General features: G+C 52.9%; 1 protein-coding gene across 3 annotated transcripts in view; it reads left to right on the top strand.

Moving 5' to 3' along the window:
• Positions 1–23,856, top strand: part of GLI2 (GLI family zinc finger 2) — a 255,853-nt gene that overhangs the window by 78,581 nt on the left and 153,416 nt on the right. The window contains exon 1 of one of the 3 annotated variants that reach the window (XM_055316158.1): positions 13,042–13,086. The exons of 1 other annotated variant lie outside the window; for it this stretch is intronic. The gene's annotated coding sequence lies outside the window, so the exon portion shown is untranslated. Of the gene's footprint in view, positions 1–13,041; positions 13,087–13,690; positions 13,785–23,856 lie in introns of those variants that run through there. One more of the 3 variants, XM_055316157.1, reaches the window with a different exon arrangement.

Genomic DNA, 23,856 nt, shown 5'->3' on the forward strand with positions numbered 1-23,856 from the left:
GCCCTAGGAGCTGAGGGTGGCTCTGACAGCCCCTAAGGGAAGGGCTCCCTTCACTCCTCAGCCCCCCAGCACAAGCTGCTGTTCTTGGAACTGGGAAGCCCAGTGATACTGTGTTCAGAGGCCCCTCTGGGGTCTGTGTCCTCTGGCTGCTGCCTAGCCAGTGGTGGATGCTGGAGGCACAGTCCAGCCCAGCTCTGGGTGCATGTGGCTTGTTGGGACCTGTTCCAGGTTCAGCTGGTCTCTCCTCTTGGGCAGGTGGGGAGGAGGGGACTGGAGGGCTCTTTCTTGAGAAACTGCTCTTGGCCCTTTCCCTGAGACTGTCCAGGCTGGCCCTGCTCCCAGTGGACATGGGTTGCCAGCTTATGTTTGTGGGGCCCGGGAAGTATGAAGGTAGCAATGCCTCTGGTCTGAGGATGGTCATTTCTGCGTCTGATTTCCATCCCATTTTTATTAGTGACATTTGAAAGGAGGATTTGGATTTTGTGTGGTGCTGGGCAGAGGACACCAGACATAGGCTCTACACCATCCTCAGTCCCTGCCATCCTGGAAATGAAGGAACGTCCAGGGGAAGCTTCATGCCTGGAGGAGCAGGTGGTCCTGCATGGTGTGAGGGTGGTCAGGGCAGGAAAGCCCTCCCCAGCAGAGTGCCTGGTATTTCCCTGTTAGCTATCACTCTGCCTGCAGGTTGGTGCAGAGGCCCATGTTGTCCTGGGTCCCTCTGTGTGACCTGGGTTATCAGGTGCTAGGCCCCTGCCCTGTGGCAGCCCAAGGGCACTGGGGTACCTGGAAGTACGCATGAGAGAAGGGTCCAAAAGGGAGGCACAAATTGTCAAAGACACACTTTGCTACCTCTGCAAGTTCTGAGGCTGGATGCAGGTGGGACCTGCATTCCGTTTGTGATTCTCAGAATCTACACACACTGGTCACATCTCTCCTGGCCTTGTTGGTGACAGGGAAAGCAACAGGTACCTTTAGTTAGAGGCAGGCTGGCATGGGTTCACATTCCGGTATGAACATGGGCTGCCCTTGCCTCCTCTGTGGACTGAGGGTGATGAAGCCTCACTGGCCAGCTGCATAGGGCACGAGAGTCCGGCCTGTGGGTGACAAGATAGTGACATCACCTGTCTGAGAGGACAGGTGCCAGCTCCTGGCCATATCGTTAGTGGCCAGAGCAGGGCAGAGCTTCCTAGCCACCCACGGCAGTGCTGACGTGCCAGGCCCTAGCTTCCCCGGCTCTGAGCCCAGGATGGGGCGGATAAGAAGAGGGAGAGAGGAGATGACGATCCACTCTTAGGTACAGACCAAAGGGCATTGGAAACCCAGCACACACCAAAACTTGTATACAAATGTTCACAGTGATGCGATTCAGAATAGCCCCCAGATGGAAATAACCCAGAAGTCCACTAGCTGGCTAATGGGTGAACAAAATGTAGTGTATTCGCATCTGGAATATTATTTAACCATAAGAAGGAGCGAAATACTGAATCTTGCTTCAATACGTGTGAACCTCGATGACATTATGCTCCGTGAAAGCAGGCAGACTCAGAGGGCTGTGTCGTTGGACTCCATTTATGTGATCTGTCCCAAACAGGCAGATCTCTAGAGGCAGAAATTCGGGGGTGGGGAGGAGGGAATGGGGAGTGACTGCTAATGGATATGGAGCTCCTCTTTGGGTGATGAAATGTTCTGGAATTAGATTCTGGCGATGGTTACACAACCCTGTGAATACAGTAAAAACCACTGAATTGTATACTTTCAAAGGGTGGATTTTATGGTATGTGAATTATATCTCTGTTTTAGAAAGAAAGGAAGGGAGAGGGTAGGGAGGTAGTGTGGGAAGAGGAGAGGGAGGAAGTTAGGGAGGACGAGGGGCAGGCCTGGCCTCGGCCTCCAACCCTAGTGCAAGTCCCCAGGCTGCGTGAGCAGTGCTATCCCTCGGGGAAGAACCCGGTTCCCCTGGCCAATGAGCAGCCTCCCCAGCTAATTCTATAGGCTCCAGAAACTCTAAAAATAATTGGAGTGGAAGGAGGGTGTTTAATGACAAAGTAAATAATTACATTAAGGGTGTGAGTTTGGAGGGAGCCAAGTAAATCACTTTAGAAAGAGCACCAGCCTCCAGCTAACATCCAGTCCTTTATCACCAGATCCCGTCCTCCCTCGGACTCTGAATAATTGATTGTGGCAGGCATTGTGGGCCAAGCAGCAGCAGGGGCTGCCGGGGTCAGGCGAGGCCGGGAGAGGTGGCCAGCTTGCAAGCCAGGGTGCCACGCCAGCCCCACCTGCTGCTTCAGGTAGATGAACCCCCGGGGCAGGGGGCCCTGGGTCCTTGTCCTGCTGGAAATCAGATGCTTTGCTGGGAAGGGCCAGGGCTCCATGCTTCATGACGCCCTCAGTTGGACAGGAGATTCATCTGTGTTTCTGAGAAGGAGGAGCATCAAGGGCCATGTGGCCCACTGAGGCCCAAAGAGGGAGTGGTTTGCTAAGGCCACACAGTGAGCATGTGGCAGGTCTGGTAAGAAACAGATCTGGGCACCCAAGCCAGGACGCTCTACCAGCCCCGGGGCGGGCACTCAGGTTGGGTGGGCCTTAGCCCATCAGGGGTGTTTCCAGATCATGTGTGGTGTTCCCACCCCGTGATGTGATGATACGGGCCCTCTTCAGAGCAGTGTCTGCGGAGGGTGGGTGCCAGGAAGGTTGTGCCTCCTGGGAAGTGGCACAGCTGGCCAGGGTTGGCATCATGAGGGTTGTCTGGCACACACGCCCACCTCCTCTGTCCTGGCCGAGAGTCCCGATTTGCTCCTTCCCTCCACTGTCCTCTCTCCCTCCACCCAATGGCCTCACTCTGTCCTCAGTGAGTCCCAACCTGTGGCTCCAGGAGCTCCCTTACCTCTTTCCAGTCCTGTGCCCGCCCACCCTCCGACTGACTCTCCACCAGAGGTCATGGGGGCTGGGCAGGCAGCCAGACAAAGCTGAGCCCCAGGAGGGACAGTCGTGATGTATGACTATAGGAAGATAGCTGTGCCTGGAAGGATGGCTCTTCTTTGATGGAAACCTAATCATGATGCTCAAGTGCCAGGGACAGAAACCCACTCAGACCTTCCAAACTACATGGATTTCTTGGCCTCCATAACTGGGCAGCAATAACCAGCTGAATTTGAGATTCCAGCAATGCCTTTGGGACACCGTCTCTTTCCCTCAACGCTCTTGGTTGGCTTGCCCCTTGGTTGGCTGGCCAGCAGCCTCTCCCCACCAGGCAGCAAGAGCTGCTGCAGGTGAGCATGAACCTGACACCCTGAGCTCTCGTGGGGAAGTGTCTCCTTCCAGGTGACTCTAGCAGAAGTCCAGGGCATCTTCTCATTGCCCTGCCTTGGATCCCCTGTACCCTGTGAGCCAGTCAACCATGACCAGGCCATGTGTTATTATGGACACCTGGTGGTATGGGGAGGGCCAGCCTCCCTGACTGGTAGGGACTGTGCACAGGAGGATGGGTCCCACGTGATGCTGGGCAGACCAAATAAAAATGCCCACCTCGCTTCAGCAAGTTGGCAGGAGGGGGACACCTTGGGGATTCCAGGCACCTGTAGACACTCACAGTGAATGGAGTCAGAGCTCTGGCTCTTCAGAAGCAGGGAGCAGTCCTCTAGTCCTCCCTTCCCTGAGCTACCTCCCCTGGGCTCTATCTGGAGTAACCAGGGCCTCTCTTCCTTCCCTCCTTGTCCTTTAGAACATCCCGTAGGGAACACAAAATGTTTCGAGAAGTACCAGGTCTGAGCCTTAGAGAAGTAACAGAAAGTTCCACAGGTAGTGCCGCTAAAAAGATATATATATATATATATATATATATATATATATATAATAGATTTTATCTATTTATTCATGAGAGACAGAGAGAGGTAGAGACATAAGCAGAGGGAGAAGTGGGCTTCCTGCGGGGAGTCTGATGCGGGATTCAATCCCAGGACCTTAGGATCACATCCTGAGCCAAAGACAGATGCTCAACCACTGAGCCACCAGGCGTCCCTAAGGAGAGTTTCTTTAAGAAGGAGGGACATGTGGGAGAGAGTCCTGAGAAGGGGCAGGAACAGAGGCTTGGGGGTGGGGATGCAGGGTAGGGACCAGAGCACTTGCTTGAGAGGAAGCTTCACACCAAGGGATGTGAGGAGAGATGCATTTGGAAAGGGAACTTTGAATGGCTTTGGAGAGCCTGGACACGCCGCAGGGAATTTGGACTAAGGGCAGTGGGGAGCCATGGAAAGGCTTCGAGCAGGGGAGGGACATTGGAATCCACTCCCTCTTCGGCTAGATTGGCTAGATTGACTTACACCCTGTGACTTGAAGCATCCCATCCCCACGAACGAAATGGAGATGATTCCTGCAGGGTTGCTCTGTTTTTCAAACCTCCCTCTTTGCCTCCCTCCCTCCCTCCCTCCCACCCTGCCTCTTTTCCATCTTTTCCCAAATGTTTTTTTGGGGCGTCGTGTGTGCTGAGCAATGTTCTAGCTGCTAGATGCCCTGGACTTTTGCTAGAGTCACCTGGAAGGAGACTCTTCTCCATGAGGGCTGTGTCAGGCAAGACGGGAAGCACGTGAAAAAACGACCACGCTCTGCAGAATGCCGTCTAGGTCCTCCGGCTGGGGAGACAGGGCCCGTCTGTGTCTCCCAGGGCTGTGAAAACCACTGCCTGTGTCAGAGGTGCTGGTGACGCAGAGTGGAAACCGCTGGCAGGGGGAGGAGAGGCGCATGAGCTGGCCCCGGCCATCCCCGTGCGGGGCCTCGGCCTCCAGCAGGGATGCTGGGGCAGAGCCCGTGGGCCAGACCCCTGGGCCCTGGGCACTGTGGGCGCAGGTCAGCTCCTTGGTCTGTCTCATGGGATCGGTACGCCCTCCCTCGTAGAGCTGAGCTCGGGACTGAGGCAGAGGCCAGCCTTGGGGGGCTTTGGAAGGACCAGCCGACTGTCGTGCCAGCCCCGGGGGACCTCAAGCCTTCCTCTCTGTTTCTGAGCCATCCCCCCAGAGTGGGCCTCTGGGGGCATTTCTAGCTCTCGGGGAGACCATCTTGTGGACATCAACCTTGCTAGTCCTGCAGGCTATTGGGATCCGCTTTCCCCTGGCCCCACCCTTGACATGCAGTTTCTATCCTCTCTCCCTATTTCTGGAATGTTGCCTCCTGGACCATCCTGCTCAGGTCTGGCCCAGCTGGGTCCTCTCCCCATCCCGACCTGTCTGTGCATCCTGTCCTCCACTCTAGCATGGCGATAAAAGCAAGCACCCCCTGTCAAGTGGAGGCTGAAAGCTGTGGTCTCTGTTCTTGCAGTAGATTGCCAGGCCTGGGCGAAGGTGTAGGAACACGTGGCTGTGTGCTATTGGGTTCCCTGAACTCAGAGACACAACAGGCCCTCTGTTTCTTGGCAACCACCATCCCCCAGGAGCACTGGGAGGTCCTGGGGAGGCTGCCACCAGTCCCTGTGTGACATCTGTGGGAGCGTTCACAAGAATTCTCTGCGTGCCACGGAACGTAAGGCGTTGGAACTCTCCTGTTGGTGCCTGCGCGTCACTAACACTGACCAAATGTCCTGGCTGTGGGCTGTGGGTGGTCAGACAGGGTTTTTGTGCATGTATCTCAAGGAGGAGTCAGGAGCTTCTGGGATCTTAGAAAAACAAAATGAAACAAAGAAGCAGAGTCCATGTTTCCCTATGCTGTGATTCTAGGAACTTCATTGCCTTGGGGCTGTGGAGATGGCAAGAGTGGCCTTTGAAAGTTTTTCCCAGAGGAGATGGGGGTGGAGTGGACCATGGGGAGATGTGGCCCGCATGTCCTTGGGCCCCCCCCATCCCAGAGCTGGCCCAGCTGCACACCGGGAACAGCCCGATCTCCGTGGCTGGGCTGTGTCTTGGGAGGGAGAGAACCAAGCCCAGGGTCAGACTGAGACTTTTGGCTCTGCTTTTGCAAGAACTTCTCAGCTGGGTGGTTGCCTGGGGCAGGATGGACACCACGTCACCAGTGTGCTGGCTCATTCCCTTGCCCGTGGTCTTGTGGGCACAGATGCATCTGGTCTTTCATCTTCAGATGCCCCTCCCCACCCGGGCGCCCCCCTGCGCCTTGCCTTTCTTTAGTACTGTCTCCTCCCTACCAGATCACCAGGTTGGTCCAGCCCCCTGGGCCACCTTGTCCTGAGAGAGTCACTCCCAGGTTCCCTGGCCCTCAGACTGTGCCCGTCATTTGAAGCTCCTTGCACATATGGCATCCTAGTGACAATGCTTAGAGCCTCTACCATAAGGATTCTAGCACACATGATCTATTTAGGTATGAGGAAGGGGCAGGGGGAAGGGATTCAGGAGAGGGAGGGCACCATAACAAGCCAGTTACTACCAAGAACTACTGCACTTTCACCCCAGGAGGAGACTCCAGGACCCTGTATGATCCGTCCTGCCCGACCCTGCTTAGCCAAGGTCTAAGCACCATCAACTCTTTTCTGTCCTTGCTTGAGGGCTGCTCTGGCACTTCTGAACTGTTTGGTTGCCAGGCAAAGGGGGCTTTGGAGGCAGAGAAAACCCTTCATTAACCACCAATGCTAGTGGTCAGAAGTTGGGTGTGTGTGTGTAAGGGCATGAGGGCATGAGTGTGAACCAGTAGCATCTGCTCTATGGAGACAGAAGTGGTGGATTTTTAAAGGGCATAATTTCTAGGGGTTTAGGGATCCTTTTCTGTGTCCCTCTCTGTGATTTCATCATTAAAGAGGAACTCAGATTCATCTTAACAATGTGTGAGTGTGCCACAGCGGGTACTTTCCAAGGTGGAGGCCATGCAATGTGGCTGTTGTCAACCACAGTGCCCTTGTGGGAATGAGTTTATCAGATGCCGCGTTGAGAGACTAGATTTGATGGAGAAGAGCACAGGAGGACAGGAGAGAGGCTGCTGCTCAGAGAAGGGGTCAGAAACATGCCTGAGGGACCTGAAGATTCCCCTTGGTGTGTCATTGGAGACTAGAGCCCATGTCCTGCCTTCTTGAGGACTGTCCGTGTCAGAAGTCCTGAGGACCATGGCCAGGGGGCACGGACTGGTTCTCCTAGACTGGCCTTCTGGAACGGAAGAGACCCTGGACCCCGAGCCCCAGAGATGAGCCTGATTTATAACCAGTCACTAAAAATATATATAGCGGAATAATGAAAGCTTCTGTTACTGAATAGGCTCTCTCTGGCCATTGTAAAGATAAGTAACGGCAGTTATAAGGCCACTTAAACCCTTACCTTTGGGGTATAAAGGGGTCTCTGCAGACAGTAAGTCTTTATCGAGAAATGTTTACTCGTAAAAAACACAGTGAGGCCTGGGAGAGAAGGCATCTGAGCCATCAGGCCTTTGTGGCTTTATGTAGCCTCGGCCCTTCGTAACAGGAGCCGCAAATCACCTCGGCCCAAAGTTGGGGGTGGGAGAGAGTTAAACCTGACTGCTGCCATCCAGGCTGCCACCATCTACCCCGGTTCCCTTCTCCCATTGGTGGAGGGGACCGTCTGGTGAGTGGTGGCTCCCTGGCACCATGGGCCAAGTCCAAGCACTGGGCACAGGGGGCTCCTGGCCTGCCTCTCCAGTCACGCAGTGCCCATCCCATAGGCCGGCCTCGGGTGCCTGTGCGCCTTTGTGCAGGTCTGCCTCTCCCTGTAATGCCCTCCTCTGCTTTCCTACCAGGCTGGCTCCTGCTGGTCCCTTTGGGGGCACTTATCCATGTTCCCCTAGACACTCACTGCCATACTCGCAGTTATGGTTAGGGGAGCAGAACCATTGTGAGTGACACGGGACAAGGGTTGTGATGTCACCAACTGTACCCAGCTAGGACACCTAGCTGGGGGAGCCCTGAAATCTCTGGAAGGCTGCAGCCTCTGCATCTGGTGTTGGGTCAAAGTCACCATAGGTCAGTGGTGTCTGAAGCGGGACAGAAGGCCAGGTGTGACATGGGCAAGAGTGTGGACAAACTGGGACCCATGGGGACAGTTAGAGCTTACATTTGTCTCTCTCTGCTAGTTGCCAACCTTGCGCTGGATAGATACGGGGAGCTATAGAGGAAGCCTCTGCTGGGAGTTGTACTTGCCCTAGGAGCCCCATGGGAGCTGGAGTAGCTGGCTCTGCCCACCTTGTTGGGTGAACCACAGATTGGCAATGCAGTGCAGAGACTGAGGGTGGCATGCCTGCCGCCCTGCATAGAGGCTTCCCAAACTGTTTAGTCCCTTAAAAATTATCAAAGACCCCAGAGAAATTCTTTCTCTCTTTTTTGAGATTTTATTTATTCATAAAAGAGAGAGAGAGAGGCAGACTCCCCATGGAGTAGGGAGCCCGATGCGGGACTCGATCCAGGGCCCCTGGGATCATGACCTGAGCCAAAGGCAGATGCTTAACTGACTGAGCCACCCAGGTGCCCCGAGAACTTCTCTTTATATGGGCTTATATCTATCAATATTTACATTACTCGAAATTTAAGGTGAGAAAAATTTTTAAATATTTTAACTTTTAATCCACTTGAAAATAACAATGGTAAACCCATCATTTCTATCAAAAATAACTCTTCTCCAAAATAAGAAAGGAAGAAGAATGGGATCACACTTTTGCAAATCTCTTAATGTCTGACTTAATGGAAGGCAGCTGGATCCTCGTATCTGCTTCTACGTTGGCATATCTGTTGTAGTATGTTGTTTTGCTTGAAATATGTGGAGGGGATCTGGCCTCACGTACAGTTAGAAAGGGGGGGATGTTTTAAAAGCCTTTTCGGCTGATTGTAGATACTCTTCTTTGATACCCCCCTGAAACTCGACATGTGGTTGTGTCTTAAAATTACGACATGAAATCCCAAACCCTATCAAAGACCTTTCCGTGTTCTATTTGTAAAAATCCATTGGTCTCTCTTGCACTTTGAGTGGCTGTTTTTACCCTTCCGTTATTTTATGCTATCGTGTGGAAATAACTGGTTTTTGTCTTTGGGATCTTATTGGCTCACGGAGTGGACTGCACTGTGAAAGAACGAGTGAGAAAGATCAGGGTTTGGTTTGTGATGAAAACTCTGTGACTTTGCCCCGGCCTTGAAAGAGAACCATGCTTTGCCCCATCCTTCCTCCAGACCTTGAGGATTTCAGCTCGAACCTGGAACCACACGGAAAAGGGAGTTCTTGGCAATGAAGTGTCCACTTAGCCACATTGCCATGTACAAAGCCACCCCAATACCTCCACGGGGGTCTCTCTTTGAAGCCCCCTCACTCTTTGGTCCCACCTACCCTCTGGCTGCATTTTCTCTTTTCCCTTTCCTTGACAGAGTTGCCTCTGCTCCCTGTCTGCAAGTCACACCCCGCAGGACCGTGCCTTACCCCTTCAATCATATGGCCTGGTGAGACCCCCATGCTGCTCAGTCCAGTGGATGCTCTTCATGCCTCCTCTTAGGGACACCCCGGTGCTTGGTCTCACACGCCCGGCCCTCTCCTTCCCTGGTTTCCGGATATCACACTCCTCTGCATGGCCAGCTGTCCCCTGCCTGCTCCTGTGGCACAGGGTCCCAGTGGCTCCACCACGGGCCACTTTGGTCTCACCTTGGGGTCCTACCTTGTCAGCCATCTCTGCTCCATGACTCTTACACTCAGACCCACTCATCCAGTAGCCTGTCTGTCCTCGGACTCCTGGATGCATTATGGTTCCCTCTTTACCCACTTCCAGACCCCTATCCCTCCAGACCTCCTCTAGCCCCTCACTTGTATATGATGGAAACTTATGGGATCTGTGTCTCCACACAGCCCCATATTCAGGGTGCCACGGGATCTACTTGGATGCACCTTCCTTTTTTATGATTTTTTTAATTTGTATTTTTTATTTAAATTCAGTTAATTGATATATATTGTATTATTAATTTCAGAAGTAGAGTTCAGTGATTCATCAGTTGTCATAACACCCAGGGCTCATCACATCACATGCCTTCCTTAATGCCCATCACCCTGTTACTCTATCCCCTCACCCTTCTCCCCTCCAGCGACCCTCAGTTTGTTTCTTAGAGTTAAGGGTCTCTTACGGTTTGTCTCCCTCTCTGATTTTGTCTTATTTTATTTTTCCTTCCTTCCCTATGATCCTCTGTCTTGTATATGATAATGGTCTTTCTCTGGTTGACTTATTTTGCTTAGCCTAATACCCTCAGTTCCATCTGCATCATTGCAAATGATGGAAGATATATACTACATCTTCTTTATCCATTCATCTGTCGATGGACATCTGGGCTCCTTCCATAGTTTGGCTATTGTGGACGTTGCTGCTATGAACATTGGGGTGCAGGTGCCCCTTCGGGTCACTACATCTCTATCTTTGGGGTAAATACCTAGTATTGTAATTGCTGGGTTGAAGGGTAGCTCTATTTTTAACTTTCTGAAGAATGAGGACCATCCACATTGTTTTCCAGAGTGGCTACACCAGATGGCATTCCCACCAGCAGTGTGAGAGGGTTCCCCTTTCTTCATGGATGCACGTTCCTAAAGCCATCATGGCCCCCTGTTATACTTGAGGCCCAGAAGAATCCCCCAGCTAGTCCACAGAGTCACCATGAGCAAGCAGTGATGATTAGAATTTGATGGAGTTTGGAGTTCAAAGCCTGTGCTCCTCCCCTGCTCCATGCCTCCTCAGGTATCTTGCCCTTGATTCAAATGACCCTTGAGAGATGAGAACTGCTTGAGCCTAGGCCTGACCCCTTGCAGAAGGGTGGTAGTAAGAGCCAGAAAACTCTGCAGAGCCCCAGCATCCATCCTTGTGGGGGTGGCGTTGTCTCCCTAAGCCTGGGATGGTGGTGGAGGTGGACAGAACCTTCCCTGGGATTGACAGGTCTGTGCCTGATACCAGGGCTGCCATTTGGTGCATCCAGGAGTTGTTTTTGGTTTTTGTTTGTTTGGGTTTTGTTTTGTTTTGCTTTGCTTTTTCCCTTCCATCCAAGAAGAAATCTCTAAGAAGAAAACAGATCTGCCTCCTAAGCAGTCCCTGGGAAGGAGCATGTTGGGCCTTAGGCCCAAAGCAGAGAAAAAGGTGTGTGCCGACCTTTTTCAACTGGCTGGGCCCTCAGCTGCGCTGGATGTGTCAGGCATTTAGTGCAAAGCCAAGAGCCAGGCCAGGTCCTGGCGCTGTTAACTGCTGACACAGTAGGGGCTCTGCAGGTAGGAGCACGAGTGTCTCCTGCTGCAAGGCCAACAGGATCTGTTAACACGCCGCCGTGCCTATCTCTCCTTGCCCCCCCCTGCCCCTCCCCACAGCCCCAACCTGAGCACAAAGCACTTCTGAGCCTCCTGAGTTTGTCTGGCTCCCAGCAAGTCTCTGCAGGGGACCTCTCCCACCCCACCCCCATATTTTCCTCTAGGCCCTCGGCCTCTAAATCCCAAGGCTCCTTCTGGGCCAAATTCAATTAGTCAATTCTGTTTAATTCAAAAAGCATTTGGATGTTTATGAAAGGCCTACTGGTTAGCATGTTGCCAAGGCCACCCGGCTATTAAGTGGTTCAGCCAGGACTTGAACTTGAGTCTGTCTGAGCCCCAAGTGTGGGCTGCCTCCCCCTTCATCTTCTGCTGATAAGCTGCTTATCTGGAGCAGTCAGAAGTCCTTGCCTTCTTTAACTTCTATCCACTTTCAGTTGATGCACTGGGAATACCTATGAATCTGTTAGAATTGTGTCTAAACTAAGAATCCAGGGGCACCGAGTAAGGGCTCAAGAGGCTCTTCTGTGAATGAATTACACCCTGCTTGGTGCAAGGCCTCTGAGGAGCAGAGGGGCTGCTTGTCCGTTTCTGGGTTACAGTTGGTGGAGCTTGCCTAACTGGTGAGGGACCTTCAGGCAGGTGCGATTTGTGCTTCACCTTAAAAGTACTGATAGCAGACACTTCAGAGCCATAGAACACTGGTAATAGAGATTGCTTTTGTAGCCCCCGTCCAGCCCTTCTTTTTTTCTGCCTCTGCCATTCTTCTCCCAGCAGCCTGATGGAAGGGACATAGACATAGAACTCTTCACCATGAGACTTGGTCTCAAGAATAGTAAATCTTCATCCATTTGCAAGTAGTGACCAGTCACTCTATTGGTCACTGTGCAAATACCCCACCATCCAAGCCCCCAAGGATCTCACCAGCCAGGAGGAGGCACTGACAAGCACATGGCTAGGATCTCAGTATGGTTAAAGACTTTGAGAGATGGGTGCCTGGGTGGCTTAGTGGATGAGTGTCTGCCTTTGGTTCAGGTTGTGATCCCAGGGTCCTGGGATCAAGTCCTGTATTGGGCTTCCTACAGGGAGCCTGCTTCTCCCTCTGCCTGCAGGGAGCCTGCTTCTCCCTCTGCCTCTCTCTGTGTCTCTCATGAATAAAAAAGTAAAATCTTAAAAAAAAAAAAAGACGACTTTGAGAGAGGCCTGTGCTAGGTGTTTCTTCCTGCCCCTGAAGGAGAAGGGACAAAGAATGGTTCCTGGAGGAGTGATGCCTGAAGCTGGGTCTTGAGGGATGAATAGGAGTTCACTAGGTGAACAGTTGGGCATATGAAAATAAGCAGAGGGAAGAGTGGCAGCCCCGATGGTGTGAATCTGAGCACTGTTGACTGCTTTGCTGGAGGAAACCTCCAGCAGCTTCTCCTGAAGCATCACACCCTAGAAAGACTGGGATTGACAAAAGCAGGCGAAAGAAAGCTCAAGGCCAATCCCCTTTGCCTTCTGTCTGATTCTCTCAGCTGAGTTTATGTTCCCTCTGGCTCCCTGAGAATCGAGACAGTGGAATGAGGGTGGGTTTTGGAAGTTTCTCTTTCTCTTACCGACTCAGCGCCTGCTCTCTCATCTCGTGTGAGCTCTCCTCTATTGCTCTCATAGTCACTGAATTCACAGCGACCGGGCTCTGGGGCCCCGCTTAGGGTGACCTCAAGCTTTCCTCCCAGTCGAATGCCCTGGAAGCCTGAGAGGGTTAAACCACCAGGCCAGCTGGTGAGCATTAGTCCCCTCTCCAGGCGATAACGTCAGAGGCTGAGCAGGAGAAAGAGGAGCTGGTGGCAGGAGGCCGCAGAGGGCTGTCTCGAAGCTCTACGGGGTGGGCTCCACGCCCAGCAACCCCCAGGTAGGCCTGCTGTGGATGTGTGGGCCTCGGGAGGACATGCGGGGACGGTCCCCTGGGCTAGCCAGGGACATGTGTGGCTTGAGGGCCTGTCTCTCTCCCTCTCTCTGTGCGAGTTTTTTTTGCAGTGGCAGAAACTTCGGTGGAAAGGAAGGGGTGTGGGTTCTGGGGAGGGGAGCTCCCCATCTGGGGGTGGGGGTGGAGGTGGGGATTGACTTCCTTAAACAGTCGCTTGAGTGTCCCATTGGTGGAGCCGGCAGGCAGGATGGGCCGCCCTGCAGCTTCTGGCACCCCAAGCTGCTGCTCTGTCCTGGCGGGGGGTGCAGTCCCGAATGGCCAGGGGAGCCACAGGCTGGGGTGGCTTCAGTACATGTTTCCTCCATCTGCCTGGGGCCAGGAGGCCTCTCCAGAGGGTTGCCATATGCCGACTCAGTGACTAGTGTGTGGCCTCCCCGTGGTTTGAGACGCCTCGCCAAGACCCAGGAGTATCCTGCCCCCCCCCCCCCCCCCACCGGGGAAAAGTGTATGCTCTCCTTCCTGACTGGCGGCCTGTCTTGGTGTGGCCTGCCCAGCCTGCTGCTGCCTGGACGAGACAGGGATGCATTTCCTGGGGACGCCCGTGCAGGGGATGTTGCGGAGGTGCAGCTGGCCGAGTGGTTAACTGGCTCCTTGGACATCGGGGATCAAATTTACTAGGCCTGGTATGTAATGTCTTTTCCTCTTTCGACTATTTTTGGGAGAAAAATATCTAAATTAGGGGTGGGCTGGTGGCTCAGCCAAGCGGCATCATGAGTGAACTTCTGTGGAAGAAACTAGTAGATCCAACAGACATTTAGGGTGACTGAGAGGGAATCTCACTGTGGCCTAGGCTGTCACCCACAGAGGGGCCAGTCAGCCTCTGCTCCATGGGGTGTCCAGCGGTTCACACATCCGACTGCCAGGCCCAGCCTCACTGGCGTGTGGTGGGGTCTGCCTGGATGCCAGTTGGGGGTCAGACATGAGGAGGAGGAGAGAGAGTCTGGGTAGGTCTGGAGGGGACATGCAGTCTCGGTGGGCAGCCTGACTCCAGGCAGTCTGGCCCATCCATCCCCCTTCACTCTTCCTCCTTTGTTAAGAGGAGGGAAGGCTGACTTCCACTATTATTAACAGCTACTTAGAAAAGACTCTTTTTCTGTTTTACCCCACATGGCCCTTTACAAGGCTACTTAAGTCTGTGCCATGACCCCCAGAGGAAGACACAATTCCATTTTACTGGTGGGGAAGGCAAGGAGCTTCCCTATTGGGTGATCTGTCCTGGACTGCCCTGCTGGACAGCAGAGGGGCTGGGTCATGCTCATCCTCCCCTAGGCTGGACCACCACCCATGGTGCCTGGTGGGGGTTCTCAGGGCAAGGGGGAATCGGGCTGCTGGTCGGCCAGGCTCTGCTGTATCCCACACCTTCAGCCTGGAGAGGAGGCTGCGGTGGCGAAGGCCCAGCTTAGTTCATGTTCCCCCACTCTGCCCCTGACCAGCTGGATGGGACACGGAGCAAGTGGTTTTGCCTCTCTGGGCCTCAGTGTCCCATCTATAAAGCACCCACCTGGCATGTGTATGGATTATGGCAGGGGTTTGATTTGCCATTAGGGAAGCATTTGGAACAGTGCCTGGCAGGGGATCCACTCATACAAGTGTGGTGGGTGAGAGCAGCCTTCCGGAATGCCCCCAGTCCCCGAACCATGCCATGGATGCAGCACCCTGCATGCAGTGAATGCTTGAGACAACAGAAGTGTGGGCTGTGGTTCAAAGCACACGGACAAAATGGCCTGCTGGAAGCATGTTAGCATGCCACTGGGTAGGCCTCAGAGTTCCGGAACCTTTATGTCCTCCCAACTGGTGAACCTCACCTCCATCATAAGGACCCGCTGTGCACACTCAGATGAATTGGATGAACGCAGCAAAGCACAGAGAACATTCTTACATTCTTCTCTGCTTCCACTTTGCATCATTTCTGTGTTAGCATGTCTTTCCAGTTCTTTCTTTCTAGGCAAAAATTCCTTTCTCAGTGTTAGGTTCCAATGAGGAAATTAAAGAGTAAAACCCAAACAAGACAATAAGAGAAACAACTCCCTGGGCTTTTGGAATTCAGAGCTTCCGAGTAGACGGTGCTCATGCAACCAAAATGTCTAATTTCCCATTTGACTTTATTTTCAAAACACTCCAGACCTATCTTCTTCTGCCTCTCACCCTGGCTCTTCTGCGGGTGTCCCCTACCTTTCCCTCGCCCCTCAGAGGCATCTCCATGGTTGAGGTGTGGCAGGTGGAGAGGGTGTTGTGGGAGACACCTGGACAGGTGCACCCATCTGCAGTGAGAAGCAGGTGAAGGGCGGGCAGGCGGGTGTCCCAGGAAGGACCCACTCCAGGCCCCCACCAGTGGCCTTGTGTTTCCAAGGTGAGGTGGCATTTGACATGCAGCAGGCTGTGCACCATCTTTGGTATGCTGTTTGGTCCCTGGACTTAATGAGTTCTGCAGGGACGCTCTGCTGTAGCTAAAGATCATTTACCTGAATTGCTTTTTAATTTCTGCCGGGGGAAGCTGCCCCTGGCGCGGTATAATTACATTATAATTTACAGCAATCCCAAATCTATAAATTTAGCCATACTGTGGTGGGGGTTGGGGGTTAGTGATGGGAGCTGTGGGGGGCTGGAGGAGAGCAGCCATCATTAAATTAACCTTCATTTCTGGGTGCACTTCTCAGTCGCTGGACAAGTGGGAAGAGGCAGGGTGGGACACCTCTTGACCAGTAGATGCTGACCTCTGCTTTGACACTGAGGAGTGTTTGGTCATGAGCTTGTGGGAGAGGACTCGTGCATAACTTAACAACCGTTCTGATCTGCTCACTTAATCAGTTTTGCTGTGGGACTCGGAGAGCCCCCAGAAGTGGGTGGCCTGGGGACAACAATGCGACACCTGGCTTTGGAAAGAGGGCACAGAATGCTTCCCCGACTCTCTTTCTGGAAGACCTCCCTTCACCCCTCTGCCCCACCACGGGGGCTCTGGAGAGGAGACCCAGGCCCCAGAATGGGGCCTAGGGAATGTCAGTGGGTAACTGGCTGGGAGCTTAGCGAGTGCATGGAAGCAGGGCCCCACTGGATTCTCACAGGTGGTGGGGAGAGGGTCATGCCAGTGGTGTGGGCTAAGAGGAACTTTACTCCCTGGACCCACCTGGTCAAGACCCACTGTCTACACCCATGTGAGGATTTACACATGTAGCGGTCTTTTGCTTTCAACCTTACTATATAATTTGCCTCATTCCTGTGAAAACCATATACAGATCGAAACACCCATATTTTCTGTGCACAAAGGCAGTGAGTTAATTAATGGAATTCTGTGGTGAATTAACTTTATAATAATAAAGAAAAAATAGGTTTTTCTGATTTATATAGGCTATAGAAATCCAAATGTTCACATCTTGGGTGATTTGTATTACAAGGACTTTATATATATATATATGTATGTGTTACAGTGGGAGGCCATAGTGTAACAAAACCAGTAGCAGACTTGGGTTCAGAGAGGTTAAATAACTTACTCCAAGTCACACAGCTGATGGGAGGAGATAGGGCATGTGAATGAGGGCATTGAGAATGTGAACACCAGAGTTTACTGTCAGGCTGTCATGTGGGGGCAGTGACTGTAGGGCAAGAAGGAGGGAGGAATAGGGGAGTGAAAAATAATTTGTCTTTTTCTGGAGCCCAGAGTCAGGGCGATGGGGGCAGTGGGTAAATGTGAATCTTGATTGTTTTCAGCACTCCCAAAGGTGGTTTGGGGTGGTGTCTCTGGCAGCACCCTGTCTCTCCAAAATCCTTGCCTCTGGGCAGTGCCCCTCACTCTCTTTCTGCCTGGAAACCCTTTCCTGCCCCACTCAGGCCTACACCAGCACCTCCCAAACTAACTCTGAGGAGGTATTATAGATGCTCCTTGAGAATTTAAGCCCACTCTGGGGGACCTTGCTGTGTGAGGAAAGATGTCCCCACATCATGACATCTGAGCCATAGCGACACATCAGGACTCGAACTCCCTCGTGAGCTGCACCACGGTTCAAGAGGGATGTTTGCACAGCATTTCTGGTAGTGGAGTCCACAGGCCTCTTGCGTCACATGTGCGTGATTTGGGGATTCGGGAAGAATTTCAGCCACTGCTTAGAGTCTGAAAGGATTTATTCCCTTTAGAAGGAATCTGTTCTCGCTGAGGTTTTAGAAACACGGGCCCACAGGATAAAGCCCAAGGCCTGGCCCTGTCTCCCTCCTTAGCCACTCATGTCAGACACCTCCTACTTGAGAAGAGCCTTGTGATACTTTAGCCCTGATGCACCCATCCCCATCTGTTGCCTGCCCCCTCCAGGAAGGCCTCCTACATTAGAGCCCTCCTCTACATGCCCCTCTGTGCTTCCCACTGTCCTCAGAGCCTTGTGTGTCCCCATCTGATGGGTCTCCTCCATTAGGCAGAGCTCAGCCAGGCAGAGTGGGCTGTGCTCTGTCCGCTGCGCCTATCCCTGGCCGGCCAAGAGATGTTTGGGTTAACCAGGCGGAGGATCATAGAGACGCCTCCTTCCTGTGTCTGCTGGTCCACAGACGTCCCCCCACACGAGCCTCAGCAGCTCAGAGCCTTGCACTCCAGCTGTGGCCCAGCAGTGTCCAGAGAGGGACAGGATGCTGGGGGTGAGAACCCCACTGGCCTTCGCTGCCGGGCACGACGGGAGGCGGCTGCCTTTGTTATGACAGAGCGGAGCCTTGGGCCAAGGCCAGGTTCTGTCCAGAGACAGCTGTGGTGCTTGCAGCCCGCCTGGCGGGGCAGGACGGAGCGCGGCGGGAGGGAGAGCTGTGGCTGGCGTGCACCTGCACGCACCCAACTAAGCCAGCTCAGCTTGTGTGGGAGAGAGGGCAGACCAGGGCAGCGGGAAACCGTGCCTGTGGTTGAAGCAATGCCCTTGCCCGCCGCTCTTGCCTGTGTGTGCCATGGCTGGTGTGGGGTGAGTGGAGGTCAGGTGAGCACCTGCTGGTCTCAGGTCACATTCATCTCTGCTTCCTGTGTCATGAGCTCTTGGGCCAGAGTTTATACCTCCAACCCCGGCTGGTTCCACACCCGGAGTTTTCACGCACAGGCTTCTGAATGCAGCCAGCACCCTCTGTTGCTTGTTGGCTGGGTGTGGCAGGTGGAGGAGCAACGTGTGTCTTCACACGTGGGAGCCTATGAACTGGACTCATAAGAGAGCGAGTCCACCTCCCCGTGGGGCCTCCTTTGAGGTGCGCAAGGGTAGATTGGGGCCATTCGTTTTTGTGTGTGTGTTTTTTAATCTTATGCACAGACATTAGCCTCTAAAGTCTTCAAAAAGATAGGAATCCTTTGTATTCCCAGTTTACAGGTTAGGGACCTGAGAACGCGGCTCATACAGGTGGGAGGGGTGGGGCTGGAGTCAGGCCCATTGGATTTCAAAGCCTGTAGCCTCTCCAGCACATGTCACCAACTGGATTGCATGTTTGAGAATCAAGCAGATACGTCTTTATAATTATTGTCATTGGTGATAACCTTTGGAAGCCATTTCAGTGAACCCAGGCAGCCTTGCCCCGTTTCTTCTGTCCTCCCTTCAAATGCTGGGCACGTTCTTCACTAGGCTTTCCCTTTGGGCTACAGCTCCCCACACTTCAGTTCATGAAACATGGGCTCCGAGGACGAGTGGGGCTCCCACCATCTTGCTTTCTCATCGTGAGTCCACAAGGGACCATTGTGTCCCCAACTCCCAGAATAGCACTTGTCTCTGTACATGTCAAATGGTTGCTGAATCAGTGATCAGATGAGTGCTTTAGGGGCTCATCTGGAGCCAGCCCAGAAACGCAAACCTGTGGCAAACTTGTCCTGACCACTTGCCATCTTCTTTCAGGATGGAGTGGCCCAATACAAGTTTTTGCTGACACTTCTTGCTAGGTAGTGAACCCTGCTCACCTGAGCCAGGTCCTCTGCTTGCAAGCTAGTAATGAAGAGTTAGTCAGTGGGGACTCACACCCACTAAAATGTCCACTATCAAAGAAACACACACTGTAGCAAGTGTTGGTAAGGATGGGGAAATTGGAAGCCTTGTGCACCATGGACAGGAATGCAAAAACGGCGCAGCCACTACGGGAAACAGTGTGGCGACTCCTCAAAATATTAAGCATGGAATTACCATATGATCCAGCAATCCTACTTCTGATGTTTACCCAAAGGAATGGAAAGGGTGTCTTGAAGAGACATTTGCGCACCAAATATTTGTTCACAGCAGCATTATTCACAGTAGCCAAAATGTAGAAGCAACCCAAGTGTCCACTGGACCGATGAGTGGATAAGGAAAATGTGGTGTATATACACAATGGCATATTATTCTTCTTATAAAGGAAGGAAATTCTGACACATGGCACCACCTGAAGGGACCTTGAGGACGTTATGCTGTGTGAAGTAAGCCAGTCACAAAAAGACAGATCCTGTATGATCACACTTACATGAGGCACCTAGAAGAGTCAGACTCAGGGACAGAAAGTAGAATGGTGGTGGCCAGGGGCTGGGGGAGGGTGACCTGGTGAGTTTTGTTCAATGGCAACAGACTTTCATTTGGGGAAGTGAAAAAAGTTCCAGGAGATGGACAGTGGTGATGGCTGTACAACCATGTCAATGTGCTGAGTGCCACTGAACCACACGCTTAAACATGGTTAAAATGGCAAAATCCGTGTTGTGTACATTTTGCCACAATTTTTAGAATTCATCAATTTTTTAAAAGTCAGTGGGGAACAGGTCCAAAGACCCCTGGACATTTTGAGCTGTAGAGGACCTTGTAAGCCTGGTCTGACCACCCCCTTGTTTTGCACAAAGAGGGGGAGCCCACAGGGATGCAGGCCCCTGGGCTTCTCTGAGGATGGGTTCATTTTGTCCTGAGGTCGCTGTTCCCTGACACAGCCACCTCGAGGACAGCCTCTCGTCTGAACCCTTTGGCCCGGGGCTGGGGCTCAGCACTGTTGGGGCTTTCCACCCCAGGCAGACGCTGAGGGCGGGCCCCACGGAAAATATGTTGGTTTGAGAAATTCAAATCTGATTTTTTTCCTTCCCTGTGAAAAGAATGAAAATCCAGCGTAAGCCTATTACGGGCGGGCTGAGGTTATTTTGGGAAGCAGCAATTAAAGGTTTTATACTTTTCCTCTCCCTTTTGCCCTTGCAGCTCGTACAGGTCTGTGAAGCTATTAAACCTTCACCCAGCCCACAGCCCAGAGGAGTCGGCCCTGCCCCATTTCTCCTCAGTTCCATGCCTTGGGAAAAAAGAAAGTTAAATTCATATTAATTACAGCCAAATCCGCTCAGTAAGCACTTGCTGAATATGCTCAGAGATGAGGTTTAAAGCTCTCCTCCAAACAAAATGGTAAAATGAAAGGAATAATTTATTTGGTCAGACACTATAATTTGCCACGTTATTCCACTGCTCTTGTTGCTAAAATGGATTCTCTGCTGAGGCCGTGGCTTCCAGCTCCTAAAAAATCATTGTCCATGGTCACTATTCCTCCCCAGCCTCCCTTGAATGTCTGCCTCGCCCCCTCCCCCAGGCTGAGGGGGAGGCATGCGGCACACACTTGTGCACACTCACACCTCCCTCACACGTGCACTGTCACCCACGCTTATATGCACATGCACACACCGACAGTCACACACTCATACTGACACGCTTACCATAGTCACACACACTGTCCATATCTGTGCACACTTACACCCATAACTGACACACTGTAGGTACATACAGCATCACATACACTTACACCCACATACTGCCACATCATAGTGACACCATCGTGTGCATGCATGCCCACACCCACGTATACCTCCCGCACACACGGTGACACGCACTTATACACACATGCACACATACACACTGACAGCCATGCAGTCCTGCATGTGCACGCACGCACACACACCCTCCTATTCACACCCGGCCACATACGTGCATGTATGTGGAGAACAGAATGCTTCAAAGCGTGTTAGTAGTTCAGTAAACCGTCTCTTTCTAGGTGTTGTGCAGAGTGGGCACGTGTGGGAATCTGAATGTGTCTCTGACCCAGTTTGTGTCTTTATGAGGCCAATTTACTCAAAGGTAGTTTTGTGATTAGAACCACAGACCCAGGAGCTGGACAGAGCCAGGGTTGAGCCTCAGTCCAGTCACTTAGCTGTGTGGCCTGCAGCAGGTAGGATGAGCCCCAGCCCAAGTGAGGATAACAAAGTGTTGACACTCAACAAAGTATGAGGAGTAAAGCAGATCGTGCACAATACCTGATTTCCAGGAGGCACTTAGCTGGCTTGGCCAGTGCCACCAAATTATCACATCCCCAGGATGCTAGACGTCCCATCCCTTTGCCAAGTCCCCTCTTGGCTGTGGCTGTGCGCCAGGCCCTGGGGTGGAGGAGAACATCCCCCTCCAGGGAGGTTGCTTGAGGGGGTTGAGTGGGTTGCATGCTCGCCAGGATCCTTTCCTTTGGGGAGCTCCTTCCCAGGGGCTTGAGGTACGGGGCTAATTTCCCATGAGCTCTGTTGAATAAGGACTGTGCTGGGCACCCAGATGGAAGACGGCTAGTCAGGTGATGAGTCCGTGTCTCAGAGAAGTTGTCAGGGGTGTGTGTGCCCATGTGCACACGGGCTTGCTTACTGGAGGCAGCTTTTGAGTGAAAGTGCTTTGGGTGACAATTAAGATGGGTTTAAGAGGGTTTGCTGTTACCTGGATGGGAGTCTGGTGGTGGTGGGCGGTGGTGACCTTTCTAACTAACCCCAAGACCCTGGGCAGGTCACAAACCTGTCTTCATCCTCAGTCGGAGTACCTGCTATCCTGGAGGGCGAGTGTCAAGTGAGACCTTGGTGCAGCCACACGTACCTAGCAGTGCAACCATCAAGGAGTGTCTTATGTCCCTCCTATTGCCATGTTGGTTTTAGTGGCTTAGCCCCCTCTGCCCTCCAAGGGTCTCCCCCTATCCTCTGCCCATGTGCTATGCTTGAGCCCCCAGAAGCCCACAGCCCCTGGGTGTTGGTTAAGCAGGGAGAAGGCTGGGCTCCACCAGGTGGCAGGTTTGCTGAGTGTGCACGTGTGTTTGGGTTCATGTGCCTGTGCATACAAAGACACGCACACACATACACAGAACCTGCCAGGCCCCACCCCCATCCGTAGGGAGGACCGCACGGTGGTGGTGCATGGGTCCCTACCTGGTGGCACTGACACCCAGCACGGACCTACGAGCCCATTTCAACCAGGTGAGGCCAACAGAGCTCAGGACAGACCAGGACAGTGGGCTTGTCTTCTGGAGCTCCCTGAGGACCGGCCAGTGCCACACACTGCAGAGGGCGCTGCAGTGGGTGAGCTCCCCCTCCAGGACCGTCTCTGTCCCCACTGTGCTGTCTGTGTGTCTCTTCTGGTGGCTGTCTCTACCTCCCTTGTCTTGTTCCCACTGCCCTTCCCTGACTGCTGCAGTCTGTCACTCTGCTTGTCTGTCTGTACTCCTTTTCCTGTCACCCTGCTCGTCTCTTGTCAATTCCTGGCCCTGCATCTCCCTCTTCTTCCATGGTGCTGTTTCACTCTCTGCCTAGGTATCTATATATCTGTCTGCCTCTCTTCTGTTCCATCTCTTTGTTTCTCAGTGGTTCCTTCTCTTTCTCCCACTTCCCCCCCGCCAGTTCTATTTCTGTACACTGAGGTCCGTCCTGGCTGTTGGTGCCACCCACCCCACTCCCATCTCGATGCCTGGCCCTGGAGCAGACTCGAAGTTCCCCGGAGGTATCCAGCCTGGGATGCTGGGAACTGTTCCGATTGGGCAGATGGCTGGTGCACTCCTCCAAGGAAGACCCTCATGGTGCAGTGACTTCTGCGGCGTGGGGACAGGTGCCTGCCAGGATGTTGACCTCAGCCAGGAGAGCATTGGAGTTCTTCTGAGAGAAGGGCTGCGTGCATCACAAGCCAGACAGGCTCACCTCCAGGGTGAAAAAGGCTTGGCTCAGAGTCCTTTTATTCCTTTTTTTTTTTCCTTTGAGTTGGGAGATGTTGAGCAGAATATTAGTTTCTGTTCTGAGAGCATCTTTAGTGTGCATCTGTGAGCACTGAACCTGTGGAAACAGCTCACGGATACTGTCTCTGATGCTACACTGTCATTGTCCCATTTCAGAGTGGTGGTGAGAGGGTTGGAAGGGGAGGTAGTGCATGCCCTGGGGGCTGGGAGCACAGACTAGAATCCCACCCAGGCACTTGGCTATGTCCGTGAATTTCTCCAAGCCAGGGTCTACATTTGTACATAGGGTTCCCTGTGATTCCTGCCTCACATGGCTGCCATGGGATTAAATGAGGACACGCTCATAAAGTTTCTGCTTGATGTGTGAGATGAGTGAAATGGGAATACCATGAATAGTAGTGCCCAAAGTCCACCTGCGAAGTGGCCCGTGAGATTGGCCCATGCTGGGCTGCATGTGCCTTGGCACTTGGGAGAGAATTCTACTGCATGTAGGTTCCATGCTGAGTTCTGCAGTAAAAAATGAGGAACACAGTGTGCTCTTTGCTTGGTGAGAGGGAATCTGCATGGGTCAGTGGGGTCCCACCTAGTCCAGGGTGGGATGGCTGGTCCCACAGGGTCCCCACGGCTCCCAGGCGTGGTCTCCTCCACATGGCTAATGGAGGCCTGCCTGCTGGGACAGTCAGCTCTGTGAGCACTGGGAAGAAAATCCTCAGGTGCCTTCTCCACCAGGGCACTCAG

This window comes from Nyctereutes procyonoides, unplaced genomic scaffold, assembly GCF_905146905.1.
Source record: "Nyctereutes procyonoides isolate TBG_1078 unplaced genomic scaffold, NYPRO_anot_genome, whole genome shotgun sequence".
Taxonomy (NCBI): Eukaryota; Metazoa; Chordata; class Mammalia; order Carnivora; family Canidae; genus Nyctereutes; species Nyctereutes procyonoides.